The sequence below is a fragment of the Leopardus geoffroyi genome, chromosome A1 (assembly GCF_018350155.1).
Source record: "Leopardus geoffroyi isolate Oge1 chromosome A1, O.geoffroyi_Oge1_pat1.0, whole genome shotgun sequence".
Taxonomy (NCBI): Eukaryota; Metazoa; Chordata; class Mammalia; order Carnivora; family Felidae; genus Leopardus; species Leopardus geoffroyi.
Genome location: NC_059326.1, coordinates 100181210 through 100204467, shown reverse-complemented (window position 1 = coordinate 100204467; position 23258 = coordinate 100181210). Strand labels below are relative to the sequence as shown.

The 23258-nt window shown below is 42.2% G+C and overlaps 1 protein-coding gene and 1 long non-coding RNA gene across 2 annotated transcripts in view; one reads left to right on the top strand and one right to left on the bottom strand.

Moving 5' to 3' along the window:
- The window catches only part of LOC123602343 (zinc finger protein 474-like), a 139012-nt gene that overhangs the window by 58388 nt on the left and 57366 nt on the right, over window positions 1-23258 (bottom strand). The window lies entirely within an intron of this gene.
- On the top strand, window positions 18480-21720 carry LOC123602347. The gene is made up of 2 exons (XR_006714453.1): window positions 18480-18822; window positions 21275-21720. It is a non-coding gene; the product is annotated as an uncharacterized LOC123602347 (long non-coding RNA).

Genomic DNA, 23258 nt, shown 5'->3' with positions numbered 1-23258 from the left:
GGAGGACTAAATCTAAGGAAGACTTAAGGATAAAACAGAAAAGGTGTTTCTGCTTCTGTCCAGGGGATAGAAAGTTACAAGAAACATTGCTCCTGCTTAAGCAATTAGAACCAATCAGAGAACTTACAGAACCATTATTTTTGAGTCCATTGGAGACTCACGGTTGCAAGGTAAGTTAATGAACTAGAAGAACTGCCTCAGTCTGAGAGTACATCAGCACAACCAACACCTCCCATGCTCCAACCTTACAAGAATATGAGACAGTAGTTGTCTGCCACAGAGAAAAGGCAGGACAGGTGAGCATGAACCCTACTAAGGAGGAGCCATGCAGGAACTGTCTACATAAAGCCTCCCATCCACCAGGTCTCACATCCAGTAACAGCGGGTGGCAGTCTAACATTGGAGAGAGGCAGGACTGTTGAGAGAAATCTTCACCAATTCAAGAATGCAGGGCCTGCCTGGATCGGAAGGTGGAGCTGGAGAATTAGGCCTTGCACTGGGTACCAGATAAGAAGAGTCTACTGCTGATGGAGGTTTGGGACCTAAGGAGGAAGGGGGCAGTAGGAAGGACTCCCTCTGTGTTGCATGCATGAAGGGCCACAGCCTTCTAAGGGTGCAGCAGGTGAACAGGGAACAGGCTTTTGGCTCCAGGCTTTATACTAAGTACAAAACAGAGGAAGCTTATCACTGGGAGAATTTAAAGCCTATAGTACATTGAACTGAACTAAGGCAGGGATGAAACATCGGAAAGAGATTGTCATAGAATTCTTAGATTTTCCTTGAAGTAATTTTTTAAACATAGAATGTGATATACTAAAGATGCAAATTTTATTCTCTACAGTAATCACAAAGTGCAAAGACACACAAAGAGGCTGAGTGAAGAATTCAACAGGGGAGATAGGATATTTTTTAAAAATGGTAAGTTAATCACTTGCCAAAGAAAATGAGGAAAGGATGAATATAAGACCAACCAAGCAACCAACAAATAAAGAAAAAGGGCAAGAGGAACAAATAGAATTAAAATGCCAAGATAGTAGACTTAAATGCAAACATATCAATAATTGCAGCAAATATAAATGGACTAAAGAACATAATTAAAAGGCAAGGATTGACAGACTAGATAAAAAAATAGTATAGACAAAAAACAACTCTATGTTGTTTACAAGAAACACATTTTATGAATAAAGACACAAACATATGACAAGTAAAAGGATGGGGAAGAAGTTTCATGTAAACACTAAGCAAAAGAAAACTAGCATGGCTATATTAGTAACACAAATGAAGTGCAGAAGTTGGAAATAGTTCTTCTAGTTGTGAAGATCAGGGAAAGCCTAAAGGAAGTGGCCTTTGAAGGACGGGTAGGATTTGGATCACAAGAAGGTTTTGGAGATGGAAAACAGCATGAGCAAAGCCTCAGGGATAGGAACCCGAAGGCGAGTACAGAGAATAGCAACTAATATAAAATATTTATATTAATAATAACAAATAGTTGCCTGGAATTTGGTGTAGCCTTGAGAACTAGAACCAGATAGTTCAGCTGCAGCCATGCTATGAATAACAAATACCATGCTAAGAGCTGGATTTCGTTTTGTAAATGAGAGGAAGCTGTTAAACAGGGGAATACCCTATAATTTTACTTCAAGAAAATTAATCTGGCAATAATGTATCTCAAAGGGCAATCTTGCCAGCATACATCTTTGAGCATTCACAGCTCTGGGAGCAGGAAATCATGGATCCAAGAAAACATTAGTGGTGATGTCACTTGCAGAAAGCTGGAAACCTGGAAAGGCAGGTTGGGGGAGGAGAAAAAATGGATTCTGTTCTGGACCTGTTGCATTTGATATACTAGTAGAATTTATTATTTTTTTTATTTTTTATTTATTTATTTTTTTAAATTTTTTTTTCAACATTTATTTATTTTTGGGACAGAGAGAGACAGAGCATGAACGGGGGAGGGGCAGAGAGAGAGGGAGACACAGAATCGGAAACAGGCTCCAGGCTCTGAGCCATCAGCCCAGAGCCTGACGCGGGGCTCGAACTCATGGACCGCGAGATCGTGACCTGAGCTGAAGTCGGACGCTTAACCGACTGCGTCACCCAGGCGCCCCAGATATACTAGTAGAATTTAAATGTAAGTACAGCCAAGACAGGAAAGACAGACATGTCATTCAGAATTAATGGGTTTCAGAGCTATGCACACAGAGATGTTTAAAACCACGAAAACCCTAGAAAAGGAGTATATAGAGAATGTATGGAGGCAAAGTCCTGAGGGAATATCTACGGCAAAGAGATTGGGCATGGGAAATCACAGCCTAAAAAGATAAAGGTTCAATTTTGCAGTTAAAGAAACAGGCCATGGAGACAAAAGACTCCATTGAGAATTCTGCAAACACTTCCGGTTTCCAGAAAGGTGGCTTCATCAGCTCTGTCCAAAGCCACTGTGAGTAACGGGGGCTTGAGAAGGGTCACTAGATTTGCTGGCCGGCAGATTTTATACCAGTGACTTCTAAGAGTTTAGCTTCAATGGAGGGACAAGAATAAAAACTAAACTATTACAAGCTAAAGATTAGGTCAAGGAAACAGAAATGTATGTTCGAAAAGTCTGCAGAAAGGAAATTTGAGAGATGAGTCGAGTTGAAGAAGTACTTTGTTGTTGTTTCAGGGGTAGGAATGTCTCAGGCAGAGAGAGCTGGTTAGGATGAAGAGAAGAGGGACAGTATGAGAACAAGGTTCTCAGACAAAGCAGGAGAAGATAGGATCTGGGATGTGATGGAGATGTTAGCCTCTGAGGACAGAGAAAAAAGATGAAATAGAGATGGGTTGTTAAGAAGTAAGGCACAAGGGGCACCTGGGTGGCTCCGTGGGTTAAGCATCAGACTCTTGATTTCAGCTCAGGTCACGATCTCACGGTTCCCAGGTTCGAACCCTGTGTCGGGCTCTGTGCTGACAGCTCGGAGCCTGCCTGGGATTCTCTCTCTTTCTCTCTCCCTTTCTCTGCCCCTCCCTTTCTTTCTCTTTCTTTCTCTCAAAATAAATAACTTAAGAAAAAAGTGAAGCCTAAGCAGAGCTCCTGTAGGATGAACTTAGTCTTCTAAGTAGGAGGCAAATCATTTTCAGAGAACGAAGAGATTCAGATTCTGGGAAACAGAACAGCAAAAATTACTGAAATTTTTTGCAAAAAAAAAAAAAAAAAAAATTCTGGAATTCTCCTGGCACTGCAAAGAATGTGATACTGATTCAATTAGGGAATAATACTCACCAAATAATGGAAAGACCCGGTTAAGTTGAGCTGCAAGAAATTTCAGCGGAATGAAATGACCTTTTCCAGTGTGTTCATAAGGAGCACTAGGTGGTATGAAAGCAGAAACAAATTTGAGTTGGTGGTGTGGTTCTCTCTCCCCCAAAGGAATAATCAGGATAAAGTAAGTAAATCAGGGTAACGAATCAGGGTAAAATATGTGCCTATTTTAGAATCAGCCAGCTTTTCACTAAAGCTGTTGGGGGTTATTATACCTGTAGTGGAAACAGAGCAAAATCAAAATAAGAAGGGAACACATTTCTGGTTTCTGCACACCTGAGCCGACGTGACAGATTCTAGAGGAGTAAAGCCACTAACAGACACCAAGCAAAATGGAAAATGGAGTTACTCCTGAGAGGATCCGCGTTTTTAAAAAAGCACGTTATTTGCTAGAGGGGAGGTGGGGAGGGGATGGGCGAAGTAAGGTAAAGGGGATTAAGCGGTACAAACTTCGAGTCATAAAATAAGTAAGTCATGGAAATGAAAAGTGCAGATCGGGAATATAGCTAGAAATAGTGCAATCGTGTTGTATTGTGGCAGATGGTAACTATGCTTATCGGGGTGAGCACTGAGATGACAGGCTTGTGAGCTCACTGTGTTGTATACCTGAAGCTAATATGACATTGTATATCAGTGATACTTTGATAATTAAGGAAGAGTAATTTTTTTTTTAATATTTTTTTTCAACGTTTATTTATTTTTGGGACAGAGAGAGACAGAGCATGAACGGGGGAGGGGCAGAGAGAGAGGGAGACACAGAATCGGAAACAGCCCAGAGCCTGACGAGGGGCTCGAACTCACGGACCGCGAGATCGTGACCTGGCTGAAGTCGGACGCTTAACCAACTGCGCCACCCAGGCGCCCCAGAGTAATTTTTTTTAAAAGCACATTTGAGGGAGAACATTTTTCTTCTATTACTCTATACTGAATTACGCCAATAAGTTACATTCATCAGAAAATGGCTAACTAGTTTTTAGCCATCTTTTTTATTAGCCACGTAATAGGGTCTAATGCCTGCAAAGGGACTTTGAAAGTATTTGAGGAATTCAAGATGTAAGAGAAAAGATAAAGCAGAAGCAAGGATTTTCAAAATACCCAAAAGTTCCTTACTATATTTTATAGGTTCATTTACTTGAAGATTAATTAAATACAGGGGTTTTTTTTTAGTCAAAAAAAATGAGAAGTTCGTCTCTTCACTTTGAGAATAATGAATATTAATATTCCACATGGAAAGTATGAGCCAAAATCGAGTATTTAACCAAGCACATAAGCAAAATAAATGGCACGGGTCATTAATGAAGACATTCACGTCACATTGTCAGAAGGTTTCTTTTGGAAGGAAAAATGAGAGGAAAACAGGCAGATGCGGAGGCCAGAAGACAAGCACAAAATAACTTAAAGGGCTGTGGGAGAAAATTAATACCATAAAAGGGCTAAGATGTTCTATATTATATTTTCCAAAGCTTGCTCCACGCGCTATATTTGTGGTTGAACTGCATTTGAACCTGCAGTTCACTCCACGTTCTTAGGTTTTCAACATTTTACTCCTAAGCCTGCTCTCAGCTGAAGAGAAAAATGCATCCCCCGGGGCGCGGACCGGAGATAAGAGAACCTCTTTTATTTTTCATTAATTTCACGATTGTCAGTCTGAAACTTGCAAAGAAGGCTGAACCATCTCTATCTTGCCTTCACAGCCACAGGGTTCGCTCTTCAACCTCTTTCTCTGGTGTTTTGAGATGGAGGTGGGTGTGGGGAAGGTGGAGAGGGAAAACAGAGACGGGAGCCCCCTCCCCCACCCCCACCCCCGCAGAAAGGGCAGAAGGCCCTTCTTGGCTAATGAGCTAAGGTGATAGGGCACAGCAGAGAGAGGAGGCAGAGGCAGGCAGGCAGGTTTGCCCTGTGCGCAGGGCTGTCTACACCTGGGACCTTGCCAAGGCCACGGATTCCAGGAAACTGTAATCAAAGGAAGGCCAAGAGGAAGCCGATAAGTCTAAAGTTCCCGCAGAGCAAAGGGTTAGATCAACAGTTTTTCCTGTCAACATTTCAGATATTTCTGGGGTGAGGCGTTGCTTTTTTAACATCGAGGTAAAAGATTTTTTTTGTAGAAGTTCATCTCTGAGTCTGTATAAGCACTTTCAGGTGTGAACTCTTTTATGGGGGGTGGGGGGGGCACCTAAATGCCCCCTCCCTGAAGGTTATTAGGGCTCATCACGGTTTTGCTTTTGCTTCCTACTTTCCTGGGAAAGTCTCCCAAGGCTGGATGTGGACAGAGGTGCTTGAACACTTCAGGGAAGCTTTCCGATGTGTGTATTTCTTTTAACTTGAATCCACTAACTTTCATATGTTTCCAATCATTTTGCTGGCCACTATTGGCATTATCATTTTATTTTCCACGCATTTTTCCCCCTGCTTTTTTGTTAATGTCTTTTCTCTGTCGGGAACACTTCATGTTCAATCTTTCAGGCCGGGAGGGTGCAAGGCAAAGGAAAGTGGACATTTAACAACTTTTCTCCTAGTCAGTGTAAGTGACCGGTCATCCATCTACTCACTTTTACAATTTAAAATAAGTAGCTGTCACAACATGTGTTGGCAAGGATGTGGAGAAAGGAGAGCCTTCTTGCATGGTTGGTGGGAATGCAAATTGGTGCAGCCACTGTGGAAAACAGTACGGAGGTGCCTCAAAAAAGTTAAAAATAGAGCCACCATATGATCCAGGAATCGCACTACTGGGTGCTTACCTCCAAAAAATAAAAACACTCATTCAAAGAGATACATTCACCTCTTCGTTTATAGCAGCATTACAATAGCCAAATTTACAATAGCCAAATTATGGAAGCAGTCCAAGCATTCATCAATAGATAAATGGATAAAGATGTGGTATATTATATAATATATTATATTATATTATTCAGCCATAAAACAGAACAAGATCTTGTCATTTGCAACAACGTGGATAGAGGTAGAGAGTATAATGCTCAGTAAGTGAGTCAGAGAAAGACAAACACCATATGATTTCACTCATATGTGGAATTTAAGAAACAAAACAGAAGAGTAAGGGAAAAAGAGAGAGAGAGGCAAGCCAAGAAACAGACTCCTTTTAAAAAAAAAATGTTTTTATTTGTTTTTGAGAGACAGAGTATGAGTCAGGGAGGGGCAGAGAGAGAGGGAGACACAGAATCTGAAGCAGGCTCCAGGCTCTGAGCTGTCAGCACACAGCCCGACCTGGGGCTCGAACTCACAAACAGCGAGATCATGACCTGAGCCGAACCCACTGAGCCACCCAGGCACCCCTGAAATATACTCTTAACTATAGAGAACAAATTGATAGTTACCAGAGGGGAGGTGGGTGGGGGATGGGGGAAATAGGTGGTAGGGACTAAGGAGGGCACTTGTGATAAGCACGGGTGATGTAAGGAAGTGTTGAATCGTTATATTGTTATATAACGTTATACTTGAAACTAATGTAACACTCTATGTTAAATATACTGGAATGAAATGAAATGAAATGAAAATAGCAGTAATACCACCTTTTAAATAATGGAAACAGAATAAGGACCACAAAGAGAGTGTTTTAGAATTAAGCAAGGTATTGATACAAGAAGAATAGAAATAGTTCCAGTGATCCTAGATTAGGATATTGATTTCAGTAGCTTCAGACAGCTCTCAGCGACCTCCCTGACAAGCTCAGGCTGAGAGGAAACCCCAGTGACCCTCACTGGTCGGTGTATAAGCCATGGACCTTATAGAAGGAGGTATAACACCTGGTGTAAGGGGAAAACTATCCCTAACATGGTGTTATTGCAAGAATCTTAACGAAAGAGATACTGAAAAGTAAAACCAAAGTTATTACTAGCAGTTTTACTAAAGATCAGAAACACTCTACATTTGGGCTTTTCTTATATTAATCCCATAATGAAAACTAAGTGGTAATAATGTGAGATTACAGTTGTGTGACATTATTTCTAGGAGATTTAGGGGAACACAAGCCAACGATGTAGCTTTTTGGAGATTTGTGATGAAACTGAAATTAGTAGCATTTGATGGGCAAGAGAAATTAGTGATATCTGATTTTTATGGTCCTCTTTCCAGACAATGCACAGGTATACAGAATTATGGATATGATTTTAAGTGAATGCTGGACTCCCTAAAAGCTGCCCATTAACCCCGGGCAGTGAGCTGTTGGATCTTCAGTCAGAGCCAAACCTTTTTTTTTTTTTCCCAAATAGATGCTCTTTTGTGTAAGGATCCATTTGGCACCATTCAAATGCCTCAAAAAAGTGCTGAGTTGAAGCAAGAACTTAGGAAATACACCCCCTCTGGCTTTAGGGTGATCTTAAGCTCTGCTCTACCTGAAATAGTCAGTATGATACCTCCTGTTTTGACTAAGTGTTAATAATAGGGCCTTCTTGTATTCTCTAAGGTGTCCCCGTTTAATTAACAAATTATAAAATCACTCTACTTCTGATACCTTCTGGAAAACATTATTTAATAAAATATAAGCAATCAAGGGGTGCCTGGGTGGCTCAGTGGGTTGAGTGTCTGACTCGATTTTGGCTCAGGTCATGATCTCATGGTTCGTGACTTTGAGTCCCCTGTCAGGCTCTGTGCTGACAGCTTGGAGCCTGCTTGGGATTCTCTCTCCCTCCCTCTCTCTCTCTCTCTCTCTCTCTGTTCCTTCCCCACTCACACTCATGTACTCTGTCTCTCAAAAATAAATAGACTTTAAAGAAGAGTAAAATAAAAGAACATATAAGCAAACAAGAGATGACACAACCAGAAAAGCTCCAAAATACTGCCACCATGACTCTAAGATTGGCAATGGATCCAGTAAAGCATAGAATGAAAGCAAAATGACCCTAGAAATTGTGGGTTTGAGACAGTATAAAAAGAGCATATCTTGACATATGAAATACTTTACCAAAACTTGTCAACAGAAGGAGAGGGGCAAAGACGTCAGTGATGCTAAATTCTTTACTGTCATGGCAAACAGTCACGTAAAATAGTATAAAATTAAGACGTGGAGCTGACTTGTTTTCAAATCTTCTGATAACTTATCTTGGTTTTGTGACTGTAACGGATCCTTTAAAAATGAATGTTCTTTAGTGAAGAAATCCTTTTCTAAAGTTCAACAATGCCATCACTTTCCCTTTGTTTTCTTTTGTCAAATTCAAGTAAAATCAACTACAGTATTTGTTTTTGCCTTTATAATATCTGTATGAATAACTTGGATGTGACGATCTTAGCCCTATGAAAACATCTGCATCCGTATTTATTTATATATGCTGTGCACAGAGAAGGGTGTCTGGAATGATAGTCACTTAGGTCAAACACAAAGGGGCTTGGGTTAATTTTTATGCCAATCTTTATACTTTCCTAATGGCTTGAGTTTTTATAATGCACTTGTGTCATTTTTATAAGAATAATAAAACAATAAAAAGAATGTCAACTCCAGGGTCAAAGCTTAAGTTGGGATTAGGTAATAAAATCAGTCCTAAAAGGAAAAATCAAGCGGAGCTCAAATTACTTTCTGAAAATTCCTTAAGTAACCGATAAAAAATGAGAATCAAGGCTGTGTATAGAATACAGTCTCGTATTGTAACCAATTAGTAATTGGAACTAGAACTAATGTTACAAATGAATACAGTTTTGCAAAGTATAAAATGAAAGTATAACACAAAATGAAAATATTTACAGTATCTTTAGTTGCGTTATTCCAAGAATACCATTTTATTTTGTCAACTGTTTGTAGCTGAACGTATATCAGTTACATGTTTACATGATGCAACTTAACTGAAGCCCTTGACTTCTGCTCCATTATTTAAAAAATAGTAAAAAAATAAAAATAAAAAAGGCCTGGAAAAAAATTCTGAAGCCAAGATTTAGCATGAATTTATTTCCATTTTAAGGTAATCTAACTATATTTTCCAGATATTTTAATGTAATTTAGGCTCATGTCTCTGCCTTGGTTGCATTAGCCAAAATACGAATTCAGAAAGAACTAAATGGGACCATACGGTATTAGCCATCTTATGCTGAGAAGTGTCAGCAAAAGAGATAATTTGGGGGACAAATGGAGCGAACCATCCCCTGGGTCCTGTGTTGCCCATTTGTGACTGGACTAGGAAATCAACTTATAATTTTTGGCCTCCCACCTGCCCCTTCTGTTCTCTGCACTTGACTATGTATGTTTTATGCAGACTTAGCCTGTCTGATGTGGTATCAGGAATTTCTGTGGTTCTCCATGGTACAGAATAAAGGCCAGACACTGAATGCTGACCTCATTCGTGCCAACCTTAGCCCCATGAAACAGGTCCCTAGCCCCACCAAACTCGGCCCCAGTCCCCAAGCCAGAGCCCACAATCCTCAACTTTGCTACCTCCATGACTTTGTTTATCTGCTTCTTCCAGCAATAACTCTTTAAACAGAGGACAGCATCTTCCCCATGCTGGAGGTCATTGGGCACGCCAAGCCTTAGCTTTCCTTAGTAATGGAGAACAACATAGCAAGTACTCGTTCAATTCGAAGGCAAAATTTGTAAGTGCCGTGATAGACGGAGACCCACAGCGGCCTGCTGTAGGGAGGCAAGGAAGAATTTTGACCAAAAGTCAGTCAAACGGGCTGTGGAACAGGTAGAAAGGAATGTGACCTATTCAAGTGTTCAATATTACTGTAGTAAGTTGAGAGGAACGCGTTGAAGTCGATCACAAAGACTGGTTAGAGAAACTATGCGAGGAGCAGTCTGTTCAATACAGGTGGGCAGTCCTTGAGAACGCAACGGTTGGCTCTTCAAAGTGTGTTGACACCTACCCACCTTGGCCCTGACCCCAGACTTCCTGTCATTAGAAGCTGGCTGTGCCTCAGAAGCTGGGTAGTGATATGCCAGAAGGTACTGGCAGCCAGTACCTTCTCTGCCCGCAGAACTGTATCAGCCACAGCTAAGGCACCGGGTTGTGAGGGGCGTCAGGCAGAGAGAGGGCAATGAAAAAAGTAATGAGACATGTCTTGATCAGATTGAGACCTGAGTGTGGGGTGAGGACCTTATACCTTGGAGACGGAATCAGACCCAGGAATGGGCCAGATGGGACACTTCATAATTTTCCTATATTAAAACATCTTGATCTCTTTCTTGTGGAAGAAATACAAACGGGTTCTGCTTGCACTGAAGGAGACAGGACTCTTCAGTGATAATAAAAACAGTAACGCACCTGGAAACACCCATGAATAGATAAAGCATAATACTGCCATTCAACGGACTATTACTCAGCAAAAAAAAAAAAAAAAAAAAAAAAGTGGGGCATATGGGTGGCTCAGTCAGTTAGGCATCTGAGGGGGTGTAGTTCAGTGGTAGAGCATTTGACTGCAGTCAGGCATCTGACCTCGGCTCAGGTCATGATCTCATGGTTTGTGAGTTCGAGCCCCCTGTTAGGCTCTGTGCTCACAGCTCAGAGCCTGGAGCGTGCTTTGGATTCTGTGTCTCCCTCTCTCTCTGCCCCACCCCCAGTCATACTCTCTTTCTCTCTCTCTCTCTCAAAAATAAATAAACTTCGGGGCGCCTGGGTGGCTTGGTCGGTTAAGTGTCCGACTTCGGCTCAGGTCATGATCTCACGGTCCGTGAGTTCGAGCCCCGTGTCGGGCTCTGTGCTGACCGCTCAGAGCCTGGAGCCTGTTTCAGATTCTGTGTCTCCCTCTCTCTCTGCCCCTCCCCTGTTCATGCTCTGTCTCTCTCTGTCTCAAAAATAAATAAACGTTAAAAAAAATTTTTTTAAAATAAATAAATAAATAAACTCTAAAAAAAAAAAAAAAAAAAAAAGTACTACCACTGCTTGTGCCAACATGGATAACACACAGAATCATTATGCTGAACGAAGCCAAACACAAAAGAGTCCATTACTGCCTGCTTCCAGTGGTAGAAAATCCTCACTAGGCTGTAGGGCTTAAAAATCAAATCAGGGGTTGCCTGGAGGGGGAAGGAAGAATAAGGGGTATATGGAATCTGTGGGGGTTCTGTATCTGTTTTTAAGTTTATTTATTTATTTTTGAGAGAGAGAGAGAGAGAGAGAGAGAGAGAAAGCATGAGCTAGCAGAGGGGCAGCGGCCAGAGGGAGAAAAAGAGAGAAGATCCCAAGCAGGCTCCACACCGTCAGCACAGAGCCCGATGAGGGGCTCAAACCCACAAACAGTAAGATCATGACCTGGGCTGAAATCAGGAGTCAGATGTTCAACTGACTGAGCCACCCAGGCACCCCAAAGATCTTCTTCCTTTATCTTGATTATGGTGGTGATGTAACAGGGATATAAAACTGTGAAAACTCACTGAATCTCACATATTTAATGAATGCAGTTTCTTGTTTGTCTATCGTTCCTCAGCATAGCCGGTTAAAAACCTCTCACGCAGACCTAGTTTAGGCGAGTATTTTGCATTGCCGAGCTCATGGCATGCAGTCGGTTCCAAGTCAGCAGTACACATTGTCAGAGGAAATTGCAGAATCAAATAATGGATTTTACAGTGACTTGTGCCAGGCACTAGAGACTATTGTTAAGTCATCTAGATTCTAAACCCTTTAATTTGTCTCCTGAGAAATTCCTGAAAAAAGAAAAAAATAAACACCATTGAAGAAAACGGGAAAAAGAAAAAGGGACTGGAGAGAATTACAAACTGTTTCACTGAGTTGTTTTTTTTTTTTTCCCCAGGACTTCAATTTTTTTTTTTTTTTTTTTTTTTTTTTTTGCCAGAGACAATGCACCAGGTGGCAACCCCATTCACATACAATTTCATCCAGAGAAGTCCAATTCTAGATTGCCAGGCCCTAGCCCTGGGGCAGAGATGAATAGTTTGAAAGCCAAGGCTATCCCTCTGTGCCCATGTGCATGGCATCTGGTCTGTTTGAAACATTACTGACACCAGTTTCTCATCTTTCGGCGAGAGGAACTTCAAAGTCCTTTAGCATGTGAGTGAGTGTGTGTGTGTGTGTGTGTGTGTGTGTGTGTGTGTGAACCTGTGCACAAAAGACACAGGTCAGGTCAGTCACTTGCCTCAGTTGATGTCAGGGATATCGAAAGGTTCCCTTTGCCTCACACTATCTCATTCCTTCACATTTTCCTTGGCTTTGTCCTTGCCTCCCCTCCAACCTACCGTTATCTTCTTTAAGCTCATTCTCCCAAGAGGAAAGAGAGAGAGAGTGTGCTGAGACCTTTGGTTCTAGAAGGGTCACAAGTACAATTAGTGATCTGCTACCAACGAGCAGAAGCAGCCTCCCACATTTGCGCACTGGGAAGCAGCAGTTTGCTGGGTTTATCTGCTGTCATGGAAGCAGTTGGCCTATTCCTTTTGAGAAGATCATTTCATTGGGGCTGTGTCAAAGCAACAATATCAAAATGTAAAAGATGTCTTTTTATTACCAAATATGTATGTAAATGAAATGCCTGCCTTTTTCCTCCAAGTGACATGCTTCACACACTACTTGGAAATGAAACCAAAAATGCAGAAAGTGTAATTGTCCTTTTTTTTTTAAGGGTGCATCATAACATCCCTACATCAAAACAGCCATATATCTTGGGCTCATTTGGGGACTTCCATTAACCCGAGTCGAGTCAGAAAGGAATCAAGGAAGCCAGGGGTGAGAACATCTTGAAAAAAGAAACCATCCCTGTTGGTCTAAACCATGACTTTGATGAGTACAGTAGAAAAAGGTGCCCTCCGCCCTGGGATGAGCACTGGGTGTTGTATGGAAACCAATTTGACAATAAATTTCATATTAAAAAGAAAAGAAAAGAACAGAAAAAGGTGCCCGAGCTTAAGATGCTTTCAACCCATCTAGTTGTGATCATTAATCTCTAATGATTTTTGTAAAGATGCAAAATTAAAAAGTGATGGCCATGAGAGGGATACACATGATAATCCTTCCCATCTCAGGACTTGGCCTTGGGCCTTTCTCAGGTCCCACATATAGATCAACAATATGTTGATGCATACTGTATGTCTCAGAGTGTGACTGGTAATGAGCACAGTATGGCCAGTCCGTAAATATCTGCATTGAATCAGATTGTTTCCAACTTCACAAACCCAGTAAAGCAATAAGGTTCTAAATGTTGATACTGGCACCAGGGTGGCGCAGTTGGTTAAGTGTCCGACTTCGGCTCAAGTCATGATCTCACGGCTTTTGAGTTTGAGCCCCACACTGGGCTCTGTGCTGACAGCTCAGGGCCTGGAGCCTGCTTCGGATTCTGTGTCTCCCTCTCTCTCTGCCCCTCCCCTGCTTTCTCTCTCTCTCTCTCTCTCTCTCTCTCAAATATAAACATCAAAAAATTTAAAAAAATATATTGATACTGAAGTTGCGTTGTGAGCGGGAAGAACGTAGCCACACCTACTAAAAGCACAGCTTGGGCTTCTGGAAGGTTGAGACCTACCCTAAGTGGAAATGCATCTGGAGGAATGGGCTGTCTGTCAGGAGGTGATTCAGTGTAGCCCAGATGTTGTTGCTCAGGAAGAATCTTCCGGTTACAGGCCATGTGCCAGGCACCATGCTAGGTACAGAACTTGGGATGAGTTGGGATGATCATACTTAACTCCCCACCTTTATTTGGGAAATGTTTTTTTTCACTTTTTCCAAAGCTCTTTCTCTGGTAAAGTAGGTCAGGTGGACAGATCCCTATGTGGCACGCACAGAGCCCACACCGTGTGGGGTTAGTCAAGACGCAGGGACAGGGTGACGAAGGTACCCACTGAGTGGAGGAAGCACTTCTTAACCTCTCCACCCACTGATATATTTAAACTCAAACTGTAAGTTCTGAAAACTACACTCCAGATTGTGGAATCTCTCTAGGATCCTGTGCTTTTTGTGGCCCTGTAAAATTCTTGGATGGATTGGTTCCTGGATGTTTGACCCACACGAATGGCCTCATTGTTCTGGGGATTCCCACAGGTGACCCAAATAGATGTTGGTGGTTGGGGTGAGTTACCCTGTGCTCAGGCATGGAGTGTGGGTGCCAGGGGTCCATGCACACAACTGTCACACAACTATGTGCGGCCCTTCATGGGTCTTTCACGACTCAGGCTGTCCCCATTATAGCATCTCACCCAGACTGCCCCCCAGAACTACCTCCCTGCTGCCTCATACTCGGGATCTCAGACTGTAAACTGTTGGACCAATGACCACACCACCCAATAGACAGGCATGTTCTACCTGACCAGCACAATGTTCTCAAAAGTTTTAAATGTGACATCTTTAGGTGGGACTTTGTGTACATAATGCCACAGACTCTACCGCTCCCCATTGCCCTAAAGGCAGCCTGACCATCCCTGAAAGCACCAGAGCTTATGGCTCTGAGGAGCTATTTCCCGCACACTCTCCCCAGTAAGAGGTATTTGCCTTATATCTCATTTCTAAGAAATCAGCTGCACTGGTGGCTAATTGACATTAATGTGCCAGGGGCTGAAGAGGGTTTGTGAACAATCTAGACAACGTTTGCCTTTTAGCTGGGATGTCCTGCAGAGTCAGTGCTTTGAGTCAAAGGAGTGAATCTCAGACTGGAATTAAAAACTTGTCAGGGGGCACCCGGGTGGCCCAGTCGGTCGAGAATCTGACTCCTGGTTTCACCTCAGGCCATGATCTCACAGTTTGTGAGTACGAGCCGCGCATCAGCCCTTTCCCCACTTGCTCTCGCTCAAAAATAAGTAAACGTTAAAAGAAAAATAAAAACTCGCCAGGTATCATAGAGGTGTTTTAGAAAAAGGGGGTACAGTGACGATGAACAGATAGATGGTCATACTCAAAATTCCCTGCTTTCTTTGAATATAAGCACTGAGTCAAGTACAATGGAACTTGGTGACGGGAGTCTTGAAGTATGCCGTTAGGTCTTAAGAAGCTCCTATTTTAAGAGGTGAGTCTGGTGTCCAAGGCTGCATGGTAACCGTGGGCACAGTAACTGTGCTGGGGGCCCGCTCCTGATGGCTGGCTGCCAAAACAAGGGTCTGAGGGACTGTGCAGCTCTTTGGATGGCTATCATTCCATTGACAGTGTTCCTCTCTCTGCATGACAAAATTCAACATAAAGAAGTTGGGGCTTTGCTGCCGTTTTAAATTTTCCACACTCCTGATTCCTTCCATTAGGGCCAAATAATTGAAATGTCTGTGGTAAGTGCACAAGGCATATCACAGAAGGCAGAAAGTTTGGATGGGAAAATAAGAGGGAAAGCTTTTCTCCTCTGTACTTGAGGAGAAAAGAAGAAAATCTCTTTTAGAAATCCTTGTGACTAACCCAGGGGCACCTGGGTGGCTCAGTTGGTTGAGGGTCTGAATTTGACTCAGGTCATGATCTCACAGTTAAGGACTCCAAGCCCCACATTGGGCTCTCTGCTGACAGCTCAGAGCCTGGAGTCTACTTCAGATTCTGTGTCTCCCTCTCTCTCTCTCTGACCCTCCCCTACTCATGCTCTGTCTGTTTGTCTCTCTCTCAAAAATAAACAAACAGCAAAAAAACAAACGAACAAACATTAAACAAAAGAGAACCTCTGTGAATATTCCAGTATCAGAAATATCTGACCAAGTAGCAGCTAATAATTGCCCAGCACTTTTAAGTGCCAAGATTTGTACTAAGCACTTAACATGCTTTAACGGGCAAGAATTCTCATTATAATCCTCTGGGCAAGACTCAGTGCCCTTATTTTGCAAACCAGGAAACTGAGGCACAGAGCATTTAGGCAAGTAGTAAAGCTTGTTTTCACTGAGACAGTAGGTCTTCCGCCACGGCCACTATGTAGGGGCAGCAAGGAACTGACTGGGAATGATTTGTTAGACACCATCGCAGGTCCTTGGCAAAAGATCTTTCATTTTAACCCCTCACAGGGGAGGGACTAAGGCTGAGGAAGTTTAGTAATGTGCTCAAAGATTTGTGATTTTCTTGCCCACCTATTATCTGATTCCAGATGTGATTCCAGCTGCTTCTAGAAACACGGTGGAGGTGAGGACACCAATGGTCAGAGGACACCAATGGTCAATGGACATGGAGAATGTCCACAGAGTCAGTCATTGGGTAAGATTTGAGAGAAACCAGCAAAATTCCTAGGTCTGTTCTCTTGACTACCTCAAATGTTCATTCCCTTGGGATGAACAGCGCCTTCCCAGCAAATCCTCTTTCAAAATGCAAATAGTCCCTTGGAGGAGATTTTCCTGGGAAGGATCTTATCAGAATCTCCCAACCCTCTTCCAACAATATCAAGAGGCCGGGGGGGGGGGCAGTTTACTAGCAACTAGGCGGGAGGGTGCACAAAGTGCTAAAAAGGAAAACAAGATCAGAATATGAGACCAGGTCACCAGAGACTCGTTTCCCAAAGTCAGAATTTTGCCTGTGGTCATTTAAAGCATAATTTCAACAAGCTTGACTAGTCTGGATGTGTATAATTAAGTTTCCATTCCCCCCAGGCACGTCATACACATGCAGACGAAGTATAAATAGCATTTTCATACATAGGAGTAACTGCGTAGCTCAATCTCAAACCTCAACAATCATAGTTTGATTGTCTAGAAACCACTGGTATTTCACATTTACTTCTGGTGTTTTCAAACAAGTCTACCCAAATGTCACATCTGGAAGGATCGTTGTTTGAAATTGAATTGTTTTTGGAAATTACTGGATGCCACGTTAAGGAATTTTCCAATCCAGCCTGTGTATTGGCCAACTATTAGAGTCTGTTACTCATGATTTGGAGTTTTGTTTTGCTCCTCGGAACGATAAGAAAGCCTTGGCCAATCATTTGGAAATGCTGTTAATATTCAAATATCTTCGTGTATCTGATTTTTAAATAACAACCCACTGTTGGGGTGCCTGGTGGCTCAGTCAATTAAGTGTCCCATTTCAGCTCAGGTTATGATCTCAACGTTCATGAGTTCGAGCCCCACATTGGGCTTTGTGCTGACAGCTCAGAGTCTGGAGCCTGCTTCTTATTCTGTGTTTCCCTCTCTCTCTGCCCCTCCCCCACTTGCTCCCTCTCTCTCTCTCTCAAAAAACATTAAAAAGTACAAAAAAACTACTGGTATTTTGAATATATGCTTGGAATTTTAGTTACAAATGTAAGTCAAAGAACAAATTCCACATTTCAGGAATCTCTGCTCCTGAAAGGAATACAGTTTCTTGGTAGAAGGTTTTGTTTTTTGTTTTTTTTAATTCCCACATTTGAGATAAAACTGCTTTTCTCCCTGATTCTTTAGAAGGTTAGAAGGTGAGGTGTATGATCAAGTATCTTGCCAAATTCTTGTTAAGAATGATTTTCCTGGAAGGGGCGCCTGGGTATCTCAGTAGGTTAAGTGTCCAACTCTTGATTTCAGCTCAGGTCATGATCTCATGGTTCGGGAGATTGAGTCCTACGTCAGGCTCTGCCCTGACAGCACAGAGCCTGCTTGGGATCCTCTCTCTCCCCCTCTCTCTCTGTCCATCCCCCACTCTCTCTCTCTCTCTCAAAATAAATAATAAACATTAAAAAAAGAATGAGTTTCCTTGAAGAAAATGGATGGAGGATGTCCCTGGTGTTTGGTGCTTGTGCTTCTCGTTTTGGCACGAGGCCTGACCCTTGTGGTCAGATGGCTTTCAGGTCATAGGGAAAATGAAGCTTGAAGGGAGCAATGGGGGCAAGACAGGAAAAACCCACAAACTAAGAAAGCCACTCAGTTTTTCCAGCATTTACAGTTAGAGAGAAAAAGAAGCCGAGCATAGGTACTATTTGACCTGGTATTCAGAAGTGGGGTTTTTTCCAATGCCTGATTGGTCTTCAGCTTACATGCTAAAGGGCCCCCAGCTCTGAGGGAGGGCCAAAGAAGAACATTAGAATATTGATGTATTGAAATATGGGAAACTTATTGAATTCCTGGGTGTATTAGGCCCTTCCTCAATTCGTAGGACATTTCTTCACGTAAGACAACCTCATAGAGGTAAAAATTTGAAAGAGAAATGAACATAAGCAGGAGGTGAATTACAAAATATAAAGGGAAAGCAAGAGATAGAGTCCTATGGTGCACCTGGGTGGCTCAGTCAGTTAAGCGTCTGACTTTGGCTCAGGTCATGATCTCATAGTGCATGAATTCTAGTCCCACCTCGGGCTCTGTGCTGACATCTCAGAGCCTGAAGCCTGCTTCGGATTCTGCATCTCCCTCTCTCTCTGTCCCTCCCCTACTCACACGCTCAAAAAATAAATAAACATTAAAAAAAAGAGAGAGAGAGAGTCCTAAGTCAGACCCTCTTGAAACTCCACCTATTCAGAAGTCTCAACCGTATGACGCTTAGCAGTAAGATTCTGTTCACAGGACAATCGCCTCTGTTTCAATAATGATTTCTTCCAGGTTGTATTGGACTGCCTGAGTGAAGTTCTAAGAATCTTGGGAAAGATCCTAGTTGTTGAGCTTAGAATTTGGATTTCTAAGCACTACGTACATCCATCCTGTCATTACGCAGAGACTTACGAAGTATTTACGACTAGAAACTATGGGTGTCTGTTTGGAGCTGGAAGCAGAGAGATGGGAGCAAAAGGTAGAAGTAAGCATATGAAGATGTACAAAATTATTTAAGTTGGATTAATTCTTTTGGACTGTGGCATGTTGTAGCTTTGTTCATTTTTAGGCCTACATAACATTAGAATTTCTCATGTGTGATACTCTCCTCTCACAGACTTTACAGTTAATATTTTTGTTTCTAGAGGAGCAGAAAGCCACATACTGGGACACCAAACGCAGTGACTATCTAATTTTGTTTTGGTCTTTGGGCTGCAGGAGAGGTAGCTCTGTCATGGTCTCTCCCATCACATATATAATTGTAATTTGAAGCTTATCTTAAAAAATAGTTATGTTAGCCTGTAATTTGTACAGATGAGCATGGCTCTTCACATTTTTGTATTAGGAAGTGATACATCAATTTTACCGGTGATGCTGTGGCTTAAAAATTTGTCACTTTCTCCTCACCCCCCACTCGATACACACATAGTCCACCCATGCAGTATACACACACAAAGATTCATGAGGCCTGGTTTCTAGAACCAAGAGGGCAGAAGAAGACTTGTCTGGTTACCTTACAGTTGTGCTTTGTACACCTGAGAGCCATGGGATCCTAGAGTGGTTCTCTGATATGCAGGCATGGTTGGCACCAAGAAAAGATGAAGAAATGGCACATGGGGGGTTGGACATCAGTAGTCCAGCTGTGAACATCATCAAGGGGCAGTTTGTGAGGTCAACACTGGATTTCGTGACATCAGTACAGCTGAGGGGGTGAACTAGGGCCGCTGGAAAGGCTCATAAGGGTACTAATCCCCAGAAGGATCCCAGTGAATGTTTTATCTACTGCCTGCCAAGACTTCCAAGTCATTCTTGTGTTTCGGAATCATAGAGGCAAATGGTGCCAGGAGCCTTAGTCTTTTTAAAAAAAATTTTTTTAAGTTGATTTACTTTTGAGAGAGAGAGAGAGACAGAGCATGAACAGGGGAGGGGCAGGGAGAGGGGGAGACACAGAATACAAAGCAGTGGGCTCTGAGCTGTCAGCACAGAGCCCAACGTGGGGCTCGAACTCACAAACTTTGAGATCATGACCTGAGCCAAAGACAGATGCTCTACTGAATGAGCCACCCAGGTGCCCCTCCAGGAGCCTTAGTCTTGATTTTAGAAACTCAGTCTAGCTCAAGGCATGAAGAGACAAAGGACTAAGCAGACTCTTCAAATTAACCTTTTTCTCCCTATGCCTCGCTTTCCTATCTAATAGACTTGATTAGCTTGGCTGGTACTTCGTAAAAAAAAAAAAAGTATGAGATATAAGTGAACAGACTGTAGTTACCTCAGTTTTCCACCAGCAGTCTACACACTTGCTTTATCCACATTCAACCTCCTTTGGACATTCACACGTGCGTCCTCCTGAAACCCTGCCCTCCCAGTGGGCGCTGGGATCCCACCCACTGCTGTGGGTTTCTCCTCCAGGCTTCCTACTCGTCCCTGTCCCCTCTCCTGTTTCTTCAGCCTCCCTTGCTCCATGGGATCATAATCCTAAACATTCAAATATGGTCTGGACTCTTTCATCTTTAAGGAAACCTCTCTTAGCCCAACATCTCTATTTCTACTCCACGCATTATTTCTCTCCTGGTCTTCAGAGCCAAACTTCTCAACACACATCCTGCTGTTACTGGTTCTAGGTGGTTTTGCAAGCATGTTTGCTATGTGGCTAACTGGCCACTAGGCAATCTCACCTTAAAAGATAAAATAACAAAAAATACAAGATGGACAGTAAAAAGGGCATGAGGAAACATAAAAACATAATTAAATTATTAATTTCTTCCTTCATTAAGAGAGGTAACAGTTTGGGGCCCCTGGTTGCCTCAGTCTGTTAAACATCTGACTCTTGATGTCAGCTTAGATCATGATCTCACAGTTGGTGAGTTCGAGCACTACATCTTGGGATTCTGTCTCTCTCTTCCTCTCCCTCTGCTCCTCCCTCACTCGTGCTCTCTCTCTCAAAATAAATAAACTAAATAAACTTAGAAAAAAGAGACGTATCAGTTTTCCAAATACTAGAATGCATATTTGAAAGTGAGCTTTGCACTGCATTGTGAAAGCCTTCTACTCTGTTCATTCTTGGCATATTGTCACATGTCTGTTGATAGACGTTCCAAAGTTCTATGGGAAATGTGTAAGAAATGCTAATGCTGTAATTCATTTGTTAGTGGGCTTTGTTACCAATGTCACTGCTATCATTTTCTCGTGTGGTATAGTATAGTATAGTATGCAAACCGCCTTCACACTCTCTTTTTTCCCCCTTCAAGTAAGTTTTATCAGCCTATTTTCTTTCAAGCCTACATATGGTGTTGTTGTTCCCTATTTTAAGACAACATCTATTCGTCAGTGTATAGAGCTTTTTGGGGACTAGCTAAGATTTATATAATATAAAATTTGGAACTTTGTCAATGGAGAAATGAAACCAAACTGTCAACCAGTTATTTTATCTTTTACAGCCAAATTGCCGTACAGCCAATTAGTTATGCGGTGAAAATGTTTGCAGCGAAATGCTTTGGGACAGTGATGTCTATTGTGGAGATGGTCACAGTAGAAACACCAGACATGATCTTCATCATCCACACACTCTGGAATCCTCACCACTACTCCGGATATGTTCTTTCCAAGGTTATAAGACTCAGTCCACACTGCCAAATCGAATAGTTATTTTTTGGCCCTCATCCTGCTCCACCTTTCAGCATCCCGCCCTGCTTTCCACACGCTTGTTCGTGACATTTTCTGTAGTGTCTCCAGCCTCTCATTCTCCAGTTCCTTTTCCTTTAGTGCCTCAATGATTTAATGCCTCAGAGCTCGGCCTGGCATTTCCTTTCCCAACTCCCTGTTCATTCCTATGACCTTAAATATATATTAAAAATGCACAAATATATATCCCAGTCCAACCTTCGCTTTTGAGATCCTGACTTCTATATTCAGCCTGACTTACCCACTTAGATATGTCACAAGCACTTTGAATTTGCCGTGTCCAGAAAGGAACCATTGGTCTTAACTTCCAAGAGCCTACCCTGTCTCAAGTCTTCCCATCTTAGAAAATGGCACCAGAGCACTTGCCCAAGCTAGAAGTTTGGGAGCCGTGCTTGACCCCTCTTCAGACCTCCACATCCCAACTACCACCAAATTCTGTGCATATACCTTATCTCTGTCTTTGCTACCAAATGCCTTGGCCAAGTTTTCATCTGCTCTCAGCTGGATCCCTGCAAGAGCCACACAACTAATGACCCATGTCTCCTGGATAGCTGCAGGGACTATGGTGTTTCTACAGCCTCATCTTGTGTGCCTGTCACCCCCCTCATTGAGATCTGACCACACTACCTTCGGCCAGAATGTCTCCTCCTCTTATGACTCCCTTCTCCTCACATCTCTCCTCCTGGCCAATTCTTTCTTACAGGTCATGTCTCAGCTGAAATGTCGCTTCCTCCCTGAGGTTTTCTCTAACCGAGATTCTGAATGTCCACCTCCTGTCATTATTCACTGGTATATCACAATTTGCAGCTGTATATTTATTTATATTTATTTCCTATTACTTCCTCTGTAAGAATAAAAACTCCATGAGATCAAGAACTGTGTCTTTTTTATGACTAGATATTTAATACTTAGTCCAATGCCTAACAATATATATTTGCTGAATGAACACACTTCTGTCCACTTTGTCTTACTCAGCATTCCTAGCCTGGCAGGGTAGCCACACCCAAGTTGTATCCCACACATTCCACGCCTCTTAGACTTGAAAAGATAGGGTCTTCATAATTAGATCTGGCTCTGACACCCACTACCAAACCCACTGTGTAACTTTGGTCAGGTTGTTTAACTTCTGTCTCCCCAGATAGAAAGTCAGAAAATAGTATCTGTCTTATGGTAATATTGTGGAATATTAAGCTCCGATCATGAACATATAGTACTGATCATCAAGGTACTCAATAAAAAGTTGGTTTCCTTTCTTCCATGCCTTCTTATAAACTCCAAACCCAATAGATACAAATGTGCACACTCCTTTGAGAACATGCGTCCTGCCCTTCTGAGTCTTTCTGATTATGACATTCCCACTGAGAGTCTTGCCTTTAGAGAATGGAATAGTCAGCCATGGAACAGCACTTATATTTAAATCACATATATAATTGTAGCTCTCAATAACTGGGGTTTGTATTCTAAGGGCACTTTCTCAAGTGTATGTGGAGGTAACACAAAAAGAATAGCATTTTTCACAGCATAGACACTGTACTTTAAAAGAAAACACCAGATGGCAGCACCAGATGCTAGAGATGGGTCTGATGGGATTTTTAGCTCAAATCTAAGCATCTCTGATGCCAAAGGTAGCTTAACACTACAGAGAGCATGATTTATAGAAATAGATGATTTCCTAAAGAAAAACATGCCTACTTTGTAATATGGTATAGGATTTTCACATCCTATGAGCAAAATTCTAAG